Source organism: Pteronotus mesoamericanus, unplaced genomic scaffold (genome assembly GCF_021234165.1).
Source record: "Pteronotus mesoamericanus isolate MK-2021 breed Mesoamerican mustached bat unplaced genomic scaffold, CSHL_Meso_final contig_42, whole genome shotgun sequence".
Lineage (NCBI taxonomy): Eukaryota > Metazoa > Chordata > Mammalia > Chiroptera > Mormoopidae > Pteronotus > Pteronotus mesoamericanus.
The window spans coordinates 4,584,292-4,602,843 of NW_026555157.1; the positions used below are offsets into that span (position 1 = coordinate 4,584,292).

Sequence of the window (18,552 nt, forward strand, 5' to 3'; positions counted from 1 at the left end):
CTTCCAATGAGACTATACCTCCCACCAATACCTCGAACCTTGTAGAGACTTTGAAGCAGAAGACTCAGCTAAGTCATGCTCAGGTTGCAGGCCTACAGAAATTCTGAAATAATAAATGAATGTTTATTTAAAGCATTAACATTATGGTTAATACAAAAATATCACTTTTTAAAATGGAACTATTCTCTAAAGTAGACAGTTTAAGCCAGAATAACAACAAAAACTCCACAAAATTATTTTAAAAAATCTTCTCTGAATGATCCGAGATCTCTTTTTCTCAACCATTCTTTAAAGATCAGTGAATCTTTCACTCATTCATGAGCATTAACATCCATGAGTATTAACAGCAAGTTTGTTAAAAGTCACTTAAATTAATAGGAAATTTTCAAATACCAAATGGCTGGATTTTTGTCTTCATTTTATGTGATCTTGAAAGAGGTCACTTTTTCTGTTCATTAATTGCAATATTTATCAGTTGAGAAAATTGTATATCCTATATCTTGACTTAAGTATTTAATAAATGTCTGTTTATTCATAAGATCTGGACTAGAACCTATTTTTTTTATTCTTAAAGATAAGTTGTGTTTATTTGGACATGTTATCATGTAAAAAGTTTTCAATTTTTGGTAGTAAAAGGTTTTAAATTTTGACATTACGACAAATTTTTTAAAGTTACCTATTAGTACATTACAAAAAAAAATAATAATTACTGTTATCAAAGTTTTCTGCTTTGAGAAGAGCTTATTTCAGTTGTACAGATCAAAATTTATTACAATATTACTACACTAACTAAAGTTGGTCCATTGAGTCAGTTGCTATCATTTACACACAATTTGAATTGTTAGTAATATTAGTTTTGCCATTTAGGTGAAGTTTTCTGATTTTGTGTTGTAAATATAAGTGTATTAAAGCATATTTTTCTTGCTCAAGTAACAACAGTATTTTTATAAGATTTTCAGCCTTGAAAGATTTCATATTCATTATATACCCATTATATACCAATCCTTGAGATTTAAATAATATCATCGAAATTAAATTATCTTAAGCATTTTATATGCCAGTGATATATCTATGGATGCAGAAAGATGTAATGGTATTGGAGTTTAAAACATCATTTGAACTTTCAGTAAACTAGGCATAGAGGGGAACTTCCTCAATTTGATAATATCTACCAAATAATATCATACTTGTTGAGGAACTAGAACCTTTCCTGCCAAGATCAGGAACAAACCAAGGATGTCCCCTCTTACCACTCTTTTTCAAAATTGTACAGAAATATTAATGCAAAAAAAGGAAAGAAAAATTAACTATGTATGGTAATGAATAGTAGCTACACTTGTAGTAACTATTTCACAATGTATACAATGATCTAACCATTATGCTGTACATCTGAAATTAATATAATATTATGTTAATTATACATCATTTTAAAAAAAGAAAATCAGAGAATATTTTTAAATAATCCATAACATCCCCCTCTCAAAAGTAGCTAACATTTATTGAGTGCCTTCTAAATATCTAGAAATACTCTGGGTATTGTAGATGCATTGGTGAAGAAGTAGATACAAATTCATGCCCCGACACAGCTTGCATCATAGAGAGGAATAGTCAATAGACATAGACAGCATGTTACATGATAATACATTGTATGATGAGATAGAAAGCAGGAAATAAGTATAGAAATTGGTAGTAGGGTGGAGAGTTTTTATAATCTGAAGTAACTGAGGAAGAAGGCCTCAGTGTGAGAGTCCCTAGAGTATACACAAGAAGCGGAGAGAGATAGTGACCATGGCCATTCTCTGGGAACACCATTCCAGAAGGGAGCCACCCTGGAGCATTCAAGTAATTGTATGGAGACTGAGGTAACAAAGTTAGCAAGGGTAAGAGAAGCACAACAAGAGGTCATACAAGCAAGAAGAAGTAAATGAGTAAGGACCTATAGGGGCGGGCCTGGCAACTGCAATTCAAGTGGGTCACAGTGACAGCAGGGTCAGCAGTGGCTACATAGCATTAGTTTAAAGACAATCTACTTCACACTCCTTCTGCATAACTAGCTCCTTTAACTGATTTTATTAATGATAATTCCTGGCTTCATATGGTATTGTAGGGAGGACAAATCAAAGAACCAATCAAAACTATGCCTAAGTTTAACCTATATAGGGATAGATAACTCAGTTTAAATGGCTTTGTAGGTAAAACAGAGTTGAAATCCCCATGGCATATACAGGTTGATCCAATGAAATCGAACAATGAATCACAGGAATATCAGTTCATAATAATCTTTGTCAAGTAAATAAAATCAGGTGTTTTGTTAAATTTAAACAATTTTCATTAAAATACATCATCCTGTAACATAATAACTGTAAAGCTTAACTTCTCTCATATATACGATCTAAAATTAGTAAATGTTCACTGGGAAATTATAGCCATTCTTATAATTTTCTACCAAAAATATCTATCTATAAATGAGTAAGTTGCAACTGGTCTTTCATTACGGAACATTATTAAAAATCACTTTATAATATGAGGCAGTTATTTCACATTTCTAAGAAATTACTGGTTTTAATCTCATCACAATTTTTATCAGAACCACCAAATATACCATAACATGTTAACACAGCTTTATTCAAACTTATTTCTTAATCTTCACTAATTCATTTTCTCCATTAGCATATGACACTCCCTAGATTGTACTTTGACTGTGGGTGATTCCATAGAAATTTGGAAGAAAAAATTTGGTGTGGAATAATGGATACTTTAAACCACTTAAATTTTAATGAACTAAATCTCATCTCCAAAACAATATTTGATATACTTTTAGACATGACATTTTTATGCTAATACAAATATATATATATACATTTTATCATATGAGAAACTAAATCGATTGTTAAATTATCAAAGACAAATAAATGGTTCATAACATAAGTTGATATTTGCATAAATCATCACATATTTTACTTGATGACTTGTTGAAAACATCTATGTACATGAGTAATGATTGAGAATAACTTGTAGTTTTCTTGTTTCTACGGTAATAAGCAGGAAAGTACATAACGTCACTAATTAAGACTGCGTTAGTAATTACCATTATGTGGGTTATACATCTACGCCAACTGTGAACTTCTTTTTATAGAACATACAAAAATATTTAGCACTTACTGAACAGTTATTTTTTTCCAGGCATTGTGCTAAGCACTTTACGTTATTTATCTCTTGTAAGCCTTAAAACCTCTCTTTAAGGTTGATGCCATTACTAAATTTAATGAAGAAATGAAGACTTAACAAGTTTAAGTAACTTGCTCAAACTCATGGACATTATAAGTTACCACCAGGACCCAAGATGAAGTTTGCTTCACTGAAGAGCCTGAGCTCCTACCATTACACTCTAGGGTATGTATATATTTATTTTAAGGCAGTATGTTCACATCTAAGATGTTGTGCTATTAAAACTGTAGTTTAAAAATATACATATTCAAAAATGTGAAGCCTTTTCTCAACATGTTTTATGGACTAACTTGGCCTAAGTTATATTATTACTCTATTTCGGTAACCATAGATTAATATCAGTTTTTCCATTACCTGCTTTGCTGATGACCTACTGCAGTAGCACTGTGATATTCTTATCCCATTAGAGTCCACTGTGTCTGTGGTGAAATGCAAGCCAGCCTAGATACGTACAGAACCTTTCTGGGTGGCCACTGGATCTATTTTAAATGGAAAGCTATTGAAGAATATGTGATAACTCAATTTAAACTTATCATCCCCAAAATAAACATGTCTGTGGACATGGCAAGTCCTCATTATGCAAAAGCCTGAACTGAGAACAACAGGTTCCTTTTATAAATAGATTCCTTGCTTAGAATAGTAGAGTACTGCTGACTACTTCAAGATCACTTTGAATATTTTGTAAATCCTGAAGCAAAGTATTTAGACTTCGTGTGAATCACCACCAAAGAGACCAAAAGTAATGAGAATAACTCATTGCATATTATTCATTTCTAAAATATTATTACCTTGAGAATATTATGCTAAATGAAATAAGGCAAATAGGAAAAGTTAAGAACCACATGATTTCACTCATGTGTGGGCTATAAAGCTGAAAGCAACAAATGAACAAACACAAACTCATAGTCACAGAAAACAGTACAATGTTCACTGGAGAGAAGGGGAATTGGGGGTAATAGAAGGGAAAGCAGGTCAAATATATGATGAAAGAAGATGATTTGAGTTTCAGTGGCGAGCACGCAATGCAATATACATATATTGTGTCAGAGAAATGTACACTTGAAACCTATATAATCTTTTTCTATTACTTAAACTTTATTGTATTTTTTCCATTACCATTTAGTCCCCTTGTACCCAGCTCCCCCTAGTAAGCACCACTTTGTTGTCCATGAAACCTATATAATCTTATTAACCAATGTTATCTAATAAATTTAATACAAATAAAAAATAAATAAGTAAAATGTTATTTTCACTTAAAATAGCATTATTAAAACATGTAACTTTTTTTACAGTAAATTTTATTTACTCTTAAAATATGTGTCTCCTGTGCTGCTAAAAATCAAAGGGTTTTTAATGTTTCTTTGAACAAGCTGACCCTGTTGCTAATTAAAAATATGGATAGTTAACCTTAAAAGAAAATGGATACTAAAAACATAAAACTACTTGGCTTATGTAAACTAGTTTTAGAATATTAATATAAAACCTGCCTTACACATCTCAAGGAATTCAGCTGATGAAGTAATTTGAGCAAATTGAGGGATAAAATCCTAATGTTTTAGAGACTATCCTCACGTATTATTTGTTAGATGCTGGACTATATTATGAAAATGTTTTCAAGAAATTGTTCAGTGTATAGATCAGTGATTCTTACAGGTAAAATACTAAATTAAGCTGCCTATAATAGGTACAGATTATATTTTTGAGTTTGGTAGAATATTGCAAATTAACACAAGAATCTTTAATTTATGTAAAAGTATGTTCATGCAAATTTAGTTGGATTTCAGAAGGAATATTTGAGAAAAGATGTGATTCACTTATGCTGCATATACTGTATTATTCTTTCATGGCATTAGGTGCCATGTATTTTAAATCTGTGACAAACCATGACAAATTTTTAAAGGGGAAATATTGTAAAATGAAGAATCATATATTTCTAAAGGCTGTATTCCCGTAAATGTAATTGATAAAGCTCTGCTTAATTTAGAGTTTTGAAGAAATATTCTCTCTTCAATTAAGACATTTTCATAATGGAATGATTTAAATTGAAGTGATAAAGAGTATTATTAAAATAAAATGTTTATATATATTTGTGTATTATAGAAAAAGATGCTATTTTCACTAATGGATTTATATTTTGTAGATTACTTTCCATATTTTCAAGTGTTATAACCTATCAAGAGTGATTTTCTAATGTAATGATCATGCCTTAATTTTTAACAACAATTACAGTATTGAAAGAGCCTGTCATTCCAGATCTTAAAATACAGCTATTCCGGACTCTGGAAATTGGTAAAATATATTTTATGAGGACTTCATTCCCAGTCTCAGATATATATAGTTGAATCTTGGAGATTTTGCCACTCTCACTATGTTTTGTTTTAAAATGCTTCAGGCTAGTGTAGGCATGAGACATTTAAGATGCTCACTATTTGTATATGAATCCGAAGAGGCTATGTTTCATGTTGAAAATAGCTAGTTATCCAAATTTTTAATAGAGTATTAAAGACATACAAGTAATGACTTTGGAGAAAATGACAGCCTATTTTCAGAATCATTATTCTCAAAATTTGTTGCAACTTTAATACGATTGTTATCACCACAGAAAATGGTACTCCATTCCAACTCCAAGTAATATAATCCAGAGTTGCTAAAATGTTTTATACTCAAAATCACAAATGCTTTGAGGATTTAAGTACATTAGTAACCCAGAAACTGATTCATGATTTAATTTTACTCTGCTAAAACTGTTTTTTCTACTATTCTTTTTGCCTTGAGCTAATTCAATGAGATAAATGTTACTTTCTCTACCACAAAACTTCACCTTACAGTTGGGATATCTTATAGTATCAAAGCTTATTTTTGTATGTGGGGATTTAGCTATAGATCTAACAGGGTAACTTCTTCTAAAAGAAATGAGGGGCATGATGATAAGCTATCGTTACATTTCTGGCAACTTGTTGCTTTGTTTTCATGAGTTAGAATGCTTCAGCCAAATCCTGATGGTGCTAAATTCACAAATCTGGAAAATGATTTATGGTTGGATCACAATAATTTGATATGACTTAAATCATTAACACTAGTCAGTTTTTTGATTTCAGATAATTTCAACATTTACCTCATTTTGGGACTATTTTTGGAGGTGAGGATATAAATTACTTTTAGGCAGTTAGAAAACTTTGTCATGTTGAAACTTCAATGTGTATTTATGAAAACATATTTGCAGAATGACAGTTCTTTGCCAATTTTCATTTCCATAACTGGATCCTACTTTTGTTATAGGACATATCATTATTATACTACAGCTTGTGGGTAATGAACCATTTAGGATTTTGACAGAAAAAGGTATCACAACAGAGAATTTGCTTAGATTTAGAATTTCAGAAATTCTTTCAAGCATGAAACCATGTAAATATTTGTCTGTTTTAAACCAGAAGTTACAAACCGAGCTTGATTTTATTTACCATAAAATACAGATCATCCAACACATTTATTAACCATCATGGGAATGGTATTATGCTTGATATTAAGCAGAATGCAAATAAATATGAATTATAAATATTATACTAAAAAAATAGAAATTGAAACAGTAAAGTGGGACAAGCAAAAATGTAAAGATAATGTTAGTAACAGACAGTATAAAATTTTTAATTATGTGTTATCAAGAGTAAGGTCTATAGGAGTTAATAGGAATAAAATTTTACTGATTAAGTGTGATCAGAGAAATGTTTTTGGATGACCTGAAATTTGAGTCAGATATTACATATTGCATAGGGGAGAGGGAGTTTTAGGTGAAATAAACATGAATAAATGTTCTGGTATGGTAAAAATACAAAGTAATTAAAGGCCTAGAAGTTTTCATGGGCCTGTGGATTAATATGAGTGTATAAAGGAATAACAAAGACTCTCAGAGTATCTTGCTTGTTTATAAGGAAGTGTTCAACTTATATCTAAGAGGGTAAGCTTCTTGCTTGAAAGGAGACCAAGCCTCAACAGCAAAAAGACAATGTAAAAGATATTAAACAGATATCATAGTAGTCTAGATGGTGTGGACAAGTAATACAAGGTATTCAACCTTGGTGAAACTCCTTCTTCTCACCCACCACTGAAACATTTGGTTCATGACAAACAGTCCTTAATGTGTGGCCCTGCTCAAAATATTTGCAGAGACACATGGTCCACGCCAACCCTTCTACCCAATCCCATGTTCCACTGCCAGTCAGGCTCCAAACTAAGAAGGATTATTATTGACAACAGAGTCAGAGCAGAATTATTGAACCAGTGCAATATGGTAGTAGTTTTTATGTATTTATCCTGTAAACTAAAAGGATAAATAAACGTCATGGGTTATTTGAACCCAGGAACATGTTCTAAGCATGAGTGTTTTTGATACAACCAAGTATCAAAGCCCATTTGCCATGAGCCAAATATGCTTACAGATGTTTTAGACAGGACCAAATATCAAGGACCTTGTGGCGTGGACCATATGTCTTCATGGAGATTTTGTCCAAATGCCTGTTAATCATATACATGTGTGTGCACATATATGTATGTATGAAATAGAAAACCAAAACCTAAATATTTTCTCTACATATACATACTGTATTTATATAATACTATATATACTATAAATATATGTGTATACACAACATAATATAGCAAATTTCAGGAAAAATATTCAATATATCTACTAAAATTAAGTAGATAAGAATGAAAGATACCTAGTACATCTAGTAATAAACTCCATTTTGTATAAGTTAACTATTTTTTATAAGTACTTATTATATATGACAGTTGTCATATTGTATTTCAGGGTATGACAATTTGTACAACTGACATTCACAGCAATCCCACAAAATACAACATTCCTTTTTTATACCACTGTCTTTTCCAAAGGAAAATAAAACTAATACAGGAAAATATTTGTTGGTTTTGGAATAATCTCCCTTCTATTCCATGGTAATGACTTAAAAATTGCTAGAAAACAACATTCAGAAAACAGATTTCAAAAAAGCCATCTAGAATAGACTTTAAGTCAATTAATGAACAGGTATTTATTGGGTTCTTCTTTTGTTCTTAGCATAAGATTTTAAGATTCTCTTCTTCATACCCACTAAGCTATCTTAATTGCACAAACAGATTTAATGAAGATAAGCTCCTTATATCAGAAGGTTTTTTATTATTAATCTTTAATTACTATGACTAAGCATAAATAGATAGAACTATTGTGGTACAACTTGTAAGTAAAGAGTTTTTAAAATATATGTAACAATTTAGACTATTCTTTTTTATTAGCAAAATTAAGTCTGTAACTGAAGGATTGTCTATTTATCATCAGTCTTAAAAAGAGCAGGTGTCAACCATGGCTATAGATGAGAATTCTCTGTGAAACATAAAATCAATAATAATGAAACTCATGACATTTCCAGACATACTGAATCAGAATCTTCCAGTTAGAGGGTGGATATTTTAAAACTTTCCAGTTCATCTTGGAATACATTGAAGGTTAGGAAATACTACCACAAACTTTAAAATATTTTTATATGCCTGATATTCCCAAGAGATTTGGATACTCTTTGTTATAATTAGAAAGATCTTTATTCATTTAATGTGTTAATAAACATTTTTGTATTAAATATGAAGAGGACTATAAAATATGTAAAAGACTCCCCTTTAGGACCTTAGAGTGCACATGAGTTGTAATCAACATGTAGTTGATGAAGTCATCATGGAAGTGAAATTTGAGTTGAGCAGTTGAGTCTTGAGGGGAGTTAGGATTAGAATATCAAGATTTCTTATCAACCAGTGAACTGGAATAGGTGGAAAGGTAGGAAAAGTTATTTCAGTTGAGAAACTGAGGAATGATAAACAGAGGCTTCAGATTTATCATGATCAGATCCATGATCAGTGATCCATGTGGAGGAATTCAGTAAGCATTTTGAGAGTAATTGGTTAATTGTGGTCAAAATTGATAATGGTGACTCTGAATAGCTAGATTGGAGAATTTGCATTTTATTCAGAAGAAAGAGGGAGAGAGCATGTGATGTAGGCAGGAATGACATAGGGGAAAGTTGGAAGCTTGAAGAGAAGTCATATATTTTATGTTTGGAAAATGTTAACCTGATATAATAGCACTGCACAGGAGAGATTATAGGGTGAGACTCCAGGGCAGAGAACTAAACTAGGAGGCTCTCACAAAATCCATATGTGTTATGCCATATGTTGTTTTCTTTAAAGTGCACTGAGACAAAGTTAAAATAAAACCACCTGGATAAAAATCTCTGCAAAGGAAATGTTAACCCATGGGATCCTCCTTCTGCTGCCTAGTGGAAATTATGGTTTCTTGTCTCAACTCAGCCACCAAAATCCCTTCACACATTAAATGGTGATTTTTTTCAAATTTCTTCAATACACAGTAGTTTACACAATGCCAGGTACACAGTAAGTACTTAGTATAGCTTGTTTTATTACTGTGTCAAGCAGTCTATTCCACCAAATGCTAGTAAAGATTATTAGATATCATTACATGAAATCCCATTATGCACATATCATGTATTTACGTAGTAAAGCTTTTGAAAAACCTAAAAAAATGTAAGGTTCAAATAGAACAACATAATCCAATTGTTTTGTGAATAATTTTAAGTGCTCTCTGGCTGTGAGATGCTATTATTTTGTCTAAGTATTGCTACCCCATCTTTACTGTTTTGTTTCCATTTTATAAGCTATCTCTTTTCATCCCTTTACTCTCAGTTTGTGTGTATCTTTTGATCTGAAGTGAGTCTCTTCTAGACAACATATGTAAGTGTCTTATTTTATTATCCGTACAGCCACGGTATGTCTTTTGATGGAGCATTTAATCCATTTGCATTTAAAGTAATTGTTGACAGATATGTGTTTATTGCTATTATTATTCTTTTTTTTTACTTTTTTTCTTCTTTTTTAGAGAAGATTCTTTAACATTTCTTGGAATCTTGGTTTGGCAGTGATGATCTCCTTTAGGATTTCCCTTGTATGGGAAGCTCTTTATTTGTACTAGTCTTAGTTATTGCTTTGTTGGGTAGTGTAATCTTGGTCCTAGGTCCTTGCTTTTCATCACTTTGAATATTTCCTGCCAATCCCTTCTGGCCTGTAGTTTTTCTTGAGAAATCAGCTGACCCTTTTAGGTAACTAATTGCTTTTCTCTTGCTACTTTTAAGGTTAACTCTTTGTATTCAGACTTTGGTATTTTAATTATGATGTGTCTTGTGTAGGCTTCTTTGGGTTCATCTTGTTTGGTACTCTCTGTGCTTCCTGCACTTGTATGTCTATTCCTTAACCATGTTAGGGAAGTTTTCTATCGTTATTTTTTTTTTTAGTTCAATATTTCCAATACTTGTATTTGCCTTTCTTTATATTTGGGAGTTTATTTTTTTTTCATAATTTTATTTTAATTTATTTTTTCAAATACATTTGTCTCTGCCTACCCCCCACCACTTTCCCTTGCCCTGTCCCTCCTTCCCTACTTCAGCTCTTCCCCTTTGGTTTTGTCCATGAGTCCTTGCTATATGTTCCTTGACTTGCCCCTTCACTTCCTTTTCCCCACTTCCCACTCCTTCGCTCTTGTCTCTGTTGATTTCTTTTCCTTTCAGTGATGCTGGTCTTATTTTCCTTACATCTTTGTATTGTTGGTTAGGTTCCACTTATAGGCGAGATCATATGGTATTTGTCTTTTGCCTCCTGGCTTATTTCGCTTAGCATAATGCTCTCGAGTTCCATCCATGCTGTCACAAAGTTTAGTAGTTCTTTTTTTCTTTCCGCTGTGTAGTATTCCATTGTGTATATGGACCATAACTTTTTTATCCAATCATCTACTGATGGGCATTTAGGTTGCTTCCAACACTTGGCTATTGTAAATTGTGCTGCTATGAACATTGGGGTGCATAGGTTCTTTGGAATTCGCGTTTTGGTATTCTTAGGGTATGGTCCCAGCAGGGGAATCACTGGATCAAAAGGCAGTTCCATTTTCAGCTTTTTGAGGAAATTCCACACTGCTTTCCACAGTGGCTGTACCAGTCTGCATTCCCACCAACAGTGTACTAGGGTTCCCTTTTCTACACAGCCTCGCCAGCACCTGTTGTCTGTGGATCTGTTTGTGATGGTCATTCTGAGCGGTGGGAGGTGGTACCTCATGGTGCTTTTGATCTGCATTTCTCTGATGGCTACTGATGCTGAGCATCCTTTCAAATGCCTCTGGGCCCTCTGTATCTCCTCCTTGGAAAAGCGTCTGCCCAGGTCCTTTGCCCATTTTTGGGTTGGATCGTTTGTCTTCTTGGAGTGGAGTCGAGTGAGTTCTTTATATATCTTGGAGATCAAACCTCTATCTGATGTATCATTAGCGAATATATTTTCCCATACGGTTGGCTCCCTTTTCATTTTGCTGATGTTTTCTTTTGCTGTGCAGAAGCTTCTTATTTTGATGAGGTCCCACTGTTTATTCTTTCCTTTCTGTCCCTTGCTTTAGGAGACATATCAGTGAAAAAATTGCTGCATGGGATATCTGAGAGTTTCCTGCCAATGTTCTCCTCTAGGACTTTGATGGTGTTGCGACTTATATTTAAGTCTTTTATCCATCTTGAGTTTATTTTTGTGTATGGTGTCAGCTGATGATCCAATTTCAATTTTTTGCATGTAGCCATCCAGCTCTCCCAACACCATTTGTTGAAGAGGCTGTTATTGCTCCATTTTATGCTTCTGCCCCCTTTGTCGAATATTAGATGCCCATAGAGACCTGGGCTTACTTCTGGGCTTTCTATTCTGTTCCACTGGTCTATGGGTCTGTTCTTGTGCCAGTACCAGATTGTTTTGAGTATGGTGGCTTTGTAGTAGAGTTTGATGTCCGGTATTGTGATCCCTCCTACTTTGTGTTTCTTTCTCAAAATTGCTGAGGCTATTCGAGGTCATTTATGGTTCCATATAAATTTTTGAAATGTCTGTTCTATTTCTGTGAAATACGTCATTGGTATCTTAATAGGGATTGCGTTGAATCTATAAATTGCTTTGGGTAGTATGGACATTTTGAGGATATTAATTCTTCCAATCCATGAGCACGGTTATTTTTTACATAAGTTAATTTCTTGCTCTCTCTCTTCTTCCTATTCTCCCATGAGTGAATGTTGGTACACTTAAAGTTGTCTCAGAGGCTCCTTTCACTACCTTCATTTTTGGGGAAGTCTTTTTGTTCTTGCTGTTCTGATTGAGTGTTTATAGTGATTTGATTCTCTACTTCATCTACTGTGTTGTTGATTCCCTATGACATTATTCATTTCAGCTTTATATCCTTCATTTCTATTTTTTATGGTTTTCACATCTTTTTTTTATGCTGTTGAAGCTCTCACTGAGTTTGTTGAGCATCCTTATAAATGTTGTTTAGAACTCTGTATCTGGTAGTTTGCTTGCCTCCATTTTATTTCATTCTTTCTCTGGAATTTTGCTCTGTTCTTTCATTTGGGACCTGTTTCTTTGTCTCCTCATTATGTCACCTCCTGGCATTTCTTTCAATGAATTAAGTAAACCTGCTAATATAAGTTAGCAGAGTGGCCTTATGTAGTAGGTGTTCTATAAGGCCCAATGGTGCAACCTCCCTAGTTACCCAAGTTTGTGCTATAGGTGCATCCCTGTATTGGATGTGTGCACTGTCCTATTGTACTTGAGCCTTGATTGCTGTTGGCACATCACTGGGAAGGACTGAGCCCTAGGTCATTAGATGCAAGGACTAGCTGTGACTACAGAGGAGGAGCTACTGTTCAGGGGCTGACCCCATAGAACAGGACTTGCTTCAGTAGAGCTTTAGTGCCTGCCAAGGCCACTCCTTGAGTGTGTTGCTCATGGAAGTAGTTGGTCTATAATCTCATGCGCTCTGAAGTTGACCATGAGGAACACTGACTCTGGGTCCTCTTGGGAGCAGCATGGTCAGCCACCATCTATGCTCTGCACAGAGCCATCCAGCGTGAGCCACAGAGTGATCATCATATGGCTGATACGTATGAAGGGTTTGGAGGCTCCCAGGAGAAAGCAGGCTGTAAATCAAGGCTGGCTGCAGATAGTACAGGCCTTGGGCCACTTAACAAGAGGTGCGAAGTATACAGAAACCAGATGCTACTTATCTGAGACTTTAGTAAACTCTAAAGCATGAACCAAGAAAGACTTTGTATAGAAAAGCCACTGGAAACCGCTGGGTGGGTCAGCTTTTGGTGGGGCAAGGTCTTGAGTCACCAGGAGGGGATTAAAAGTGTTAGCTTCATGGAGACTCAGATATAGCAGTCTGTTGGGGAAGGGCTGAGAAAAGGAGCAATGGCTTCTGGGAGCTGTTCTGTCTGGAAGAAAACTTTCCCTCTAACCCTCGCTTTGAAGCCAGAGAATTTTATCCCTCCCTTAGAGTCCCTGGCACCTTTTGAGCTGCTGCTCCATAGCTGGAGCTAAGAGCAAGTAAGTCTGAGTAAGTCTGTGCAGGAGGGCCTTTAAGAGGAATGCTTAGGATTTCAGGATCTCTTCGTTTCACTCAACCAAAATCTGGTTTTTACAGCCAGAAGTTATGGGGACATCTACCAGGCACCAGAAGCCTGGGCCAAGGTTTCTGATGTGGAATTTGGACCCCTCTCTCTTTACAATACTCAGTGGAAATATTCCTCCAGGTTTTTATCTGCCACATGTGGGTGTGGGCCCAGACCATCCCACAGCTACACCCTTCCTACCAGTTTCTATATGGCTTCTTCTTTATATTCTTAGTTGTAGGATTTTTGTTCAGCTAGATTTCAGGCATTCCGAAGGATGGTTGTTCTGTAGTTTAGTTGTAATTTTGATGCAGTTGTGGGAAGTTCCGAGGATTGCATTTACCTATGCCACCATCTTGATGGGAACCCCAAAGATACCTTAAGAGGATATAAGGAAACACCAACAACAAATTAAATATGTGTATATGCACATACACATCTATACTAAGATTTAAAACTTCTGTTTATTAAAAGGCACTATCAAAAGTTATAAACATAACCTATACATTGCAAAAGACTGACAATACACATGTTCAACAAAGGATTTTCATCCAAAATACATAAAAACTCCTATATATCAATATAAAAAGGCAACTTTTTAAAAAAAAGATTTTATTTATTTCATTTTAGAAATAGGGGAAAGGAAGGAGAAAGAGAAGGGGAGAAACATCAGTTGTGGTTGCCTCTCATATGCCCCACACTGGGGACCTGGCCCACAACCCAGGCATGTGCCCTGACTGGGAATTGAACCAGCGACCCTTTGTTTCTCAGTACAGGACTCAATCCCCTGAACCATACCAGCCAGGGCTGAAAAGGCAACTTTAAAGAAAATTGAGCAAAAGACATAACAGATTTTTTTACAAAATAAAATATCCACATAAGTAAACTTATGACAACAAAGTATTCAATTACATTATTTTTGTGAGAAAATAAGGAATAAAACCATAATATGACCTTTACATTAACAAGAATGACATAATTAAAAATGGCCAAAACAAATTGTTGGTGGGAATGTGGAGCAGTCAGAACTTAACTGTCATATGCTGCTGATACTGCAAATTGATCCAACAATTCAACTCTTTGGTATATATCCAATAGAAATACATACATTTGTTCACCAGGAGATATGTACAAGAATGTTTATAGTGGCTCTATCCATAATCTCCCAATAAGAAATCTACCCAAACATTCAAAAATATAATGAATAAATTAATTGTAGTATATTCCAAATTAAATATTATGCAGGAGTTATAATAAAGGAACTAAAAATGCACGCAACAAAACAGTTGATACTGGTAAATAAGAAACAGGAGAGGTCAGACATAAAATATACACTGTATGATTTCATTTACATGAATTACAAAAAAAAAGAAAAGACAATTTATGGTGTTGAGGGGTCATGATGGTCAACAAGGTGGCATCTGCTAGCAGGGTCATTCAGATAGTCAAGCCACATACTCCATTAATAAGGCTCCCTGACAGAAGAGACAATTCTAAAAGCAATGCGTCAGAAGTTTTGAGATCAGCAGAACTATCATCTCACACTTCAGTTTCACAGCAGTCTAAAGGGAAGTAAATCACCAGAGTGGCTGATGCACCAGGGTTCTCCATGCACTGCTTAGATGATAAAAACATTCCTTCAGAAATACAGTAGGAAAATTGTGTCTCAAGAAGAAATCAAATTTATCTACTATGAAGGTCCAGAATAAGAGCTGATAATGTGGCTGCTGTTTATCAAACAAAAGAATAATCTTTAAAATAAAGGACTTCCAAAATGACAAGAGAAATTGTACATTAAATAACTTTAATAAATGTTCTGTAAAAATATAAATATAGAAAATTTAGATAGACACTTGTGCTGCCTAATTTATTTCTCTCCACAAGCTTACCTACTCATATACTTTTTTAAATTGTTGTTTTGTTACAGCTGCCCTGCATTTTTCCCCATTGCCCTCCCTTGCCCTTCCCCACCCACAGTCAATCTATACTACATTGACTGTGCCCATGGGTCCTTTATTTGTGTTCCTTGACTTGCCTCTTCCTATTCTTTCCCCCAATATGCCCCTCCCACCTCCCTTCCAGTCACTGTCAGTTTGTTTTTTATTTCCAAGCCTCTAGTTCTATTTTGCTCATTTGTTTGTTTTGTTGATTAGGTTTATTTTATAGGTAAGATCATATGGTGTCTGTCTTTCGCTGCCTGGCTTACCTGACTTAGCATAATTCGCTCTGATTTGATCCATGCTGTCTCAAAGGGTAGGAATTCTTCTTTTCTGCTGCATAGTATTCCATTGTGTAAATTAACCTCAGTTTTTTCATCCACTCATTTACTGATGGACACTTAGGCTGTTTCCAGGACTTGGCTTTTAAAATAACAAATAACACTGTTATTAACATTGGGGTGCATAAGTTCTTTTGAATTGGTGGTTCAGGATACTTAGGGTATAATCCCAGCAGTGAAATTGCTGTGTCAAAACAATTCCATCCTTAGTTTTTTGAGGAAATTCCATATTGTTTTCCACAGTGGCTGCACCAATCTGCATTCCCACCAACAGTGTGCTAGGGTTCCCTTTTCTCCACAGCTTCGCCAGCACTTGTTTGTTAATTTGTTTATGCTGGCCATTCTGACTGGTGTGAAGTGGTATCTCACTGTGGTTTTAATTTGCATCTCTCTGATGGCTAGTGATGTTGAGCATTTTTTCATGTGTCTATGGGCCCTCTGTGTGTCATTCTTATAGAAGTGTATGTTCCAGTCTTTTGCCCATTTTTTATTTGGACTGTTTGTCTTCATGGTGTTGAGTTCTGTGAGTTCTTTATATATTTTGGAGATCAAACCCTTGTCTGAACTATTATTGGCAAATATTTTTTCCCACATGGTTGGTTCCCTTTTCATTCTGTTGATGTTTTCTTTAGCAGTGTGTAAGCTTTTTCATTTGATGTAATTCCATTTGTTTATTCTTTCCTTTTATGTCCCTTGCCCTAGGGAATATATTGGTGAGGACATTGTTGCATGGGTTATCTGCCTATGTTCCACTTTAGGACTTTTATGGTGTCTCGACTTACTTTTAAGTCTTTTATCCATCTTGAGTTTATATTGGTGTAGGGTGTAAGTTGATGATCTAGTTTTTTTTGGGGGGGGGGATTTACTTGTCCTGATCTCCCAATATCATTTATTGAAGAGGCTATTTTTACTCCATTTTATGTTTCTGCCCCCTTTGTCAAACACTAACTGACCGTATTGATGTGGGTTTATTTCTGGGCTCTCTATTCTGTTCCATTGATCTATGTGTCTGTTCTTATGCCAGTACCAGACTGTTTTAATTACAGTGGCCTTGTAATATAGTTTGATATCAGGTGATTCTTCTTACTTTGTTCTTCCTTCTCAAAATTGCTGAGGCTTTTTGCAGTTATTTATGGTTCCATGTAAATTTTTGAAATATTTGTTCTATGCCTGTGAAATATGTCATTGGTAATTTGATAAGGATTGTGTTGAATCTGTAGATTGCTTTGGGTAGTATGGACATTTTAATGATGTTAATTCTTCCAATCCATGAACATAGTATCTTATTAAAGTACACATTTAAAAAAATAGAATTTATAATGTTAGAAGTCAAATTAATGTTTATTTTTGAGGATAGTAACTAAGGAGGGGCCTTGAGTGTTTCTATGGTGCTAATAATGTAATATTTCTAGATCAAAACAACTCGTAAGTATATAGCTCATTGATATGTCACAAAGAGAACACAGAGTGGGGAAAAAGTAGGTTTGCAGTTGTTGGATGGAAAATAATACAATAATTAATACATAATAATGAAAGAACAAACTCTGTGTTTTATATATGCACAACTATAACCTACTTTTGCCCCATCCTGTATTCACCATGCAAAATATTAATGAGCTATATTCTTAAGAGTTGTGTTTTTCTATACATATGTTGCATTTCAAAATTTTTAAAAAAATTTTTCTTTAATGTCATTGTATTGATGGCACAAGCATCACACAGAAATAAAAACAGTAGATTTCTTGTTAGCAATCTAGCAAAACCAAATGTATGCGAAGGAAGGATACATTCTGAGTAATATTTAGTACCCTTTTTAATTTTGACATTTTAGTAACTTTCATTTTTGCCGTGTTTTAGTTTCATAATATTTAAATGTATAGAAATGATTTATCTTCAAATGTTGTAAGTAGACAGAGACATGTCCCAAAACAGCATTATAAATCTAAGTGATGCATACATACATCTTCATTCGTCATTTCTCTTCCTCTGTGAGCTTCATATTGCGTGATTTTTATTCTGTAAAGGTCATGATGGCTCATAAATTCTCTCGCTGATGAGAGATTAAATTCATTTGGAAAAGCAAGGAATTGTTACCTTACACAGTTTGAAAAATATTGATGGTATAAGGAAATGACCACTGTTTTTATGGGCATTTATAAGTGTTTGGATAATGTCTTACACATAAATACTTTGCCCTCAAGAAGGTAGAGCATAACACTACACCTTTCCACTCCTTAAGTGTGGACTGTACATTGGCTCCATTCATGTTACATTTAGTTGTTGCTTTGTTTTTTCTTGACTATGGAAGTTTCTCAGACTTGACTTCTTTTTAACAGTCTTGACAATTTTGAGGAGAATTGGTCAGATATTTATAGGATGCCCCTGTATTGGGAAGGGAGATAAACAGAATAACTTCACAGTGGATAAACCTGATAACATTACCCTCGTCAGGTGATCAAAATCAACATCAATAATTCATAGAGATAATATATAACTATGATAAGATATGATCAAAGTGAT

At 34.2% G+C, this 18,552-nt stretch overlaps 1 pseudogene; it reads left to right on the forward strand.

Annotated features, from left to right (window-relative positions):
* Nucleotides 1-15,153: 15,153 nt before the first annotated feature.
* On the forward strand, nucleotides 15,154-15,463 carry LOC129073570 (alpha-ketoglutarate dehydrogenase component 4-like; annotated as a pseudogene).
* The last annotated feature ends 3,089 nt before the right edge of the window (nucleotides 15,464-18,552 follow it).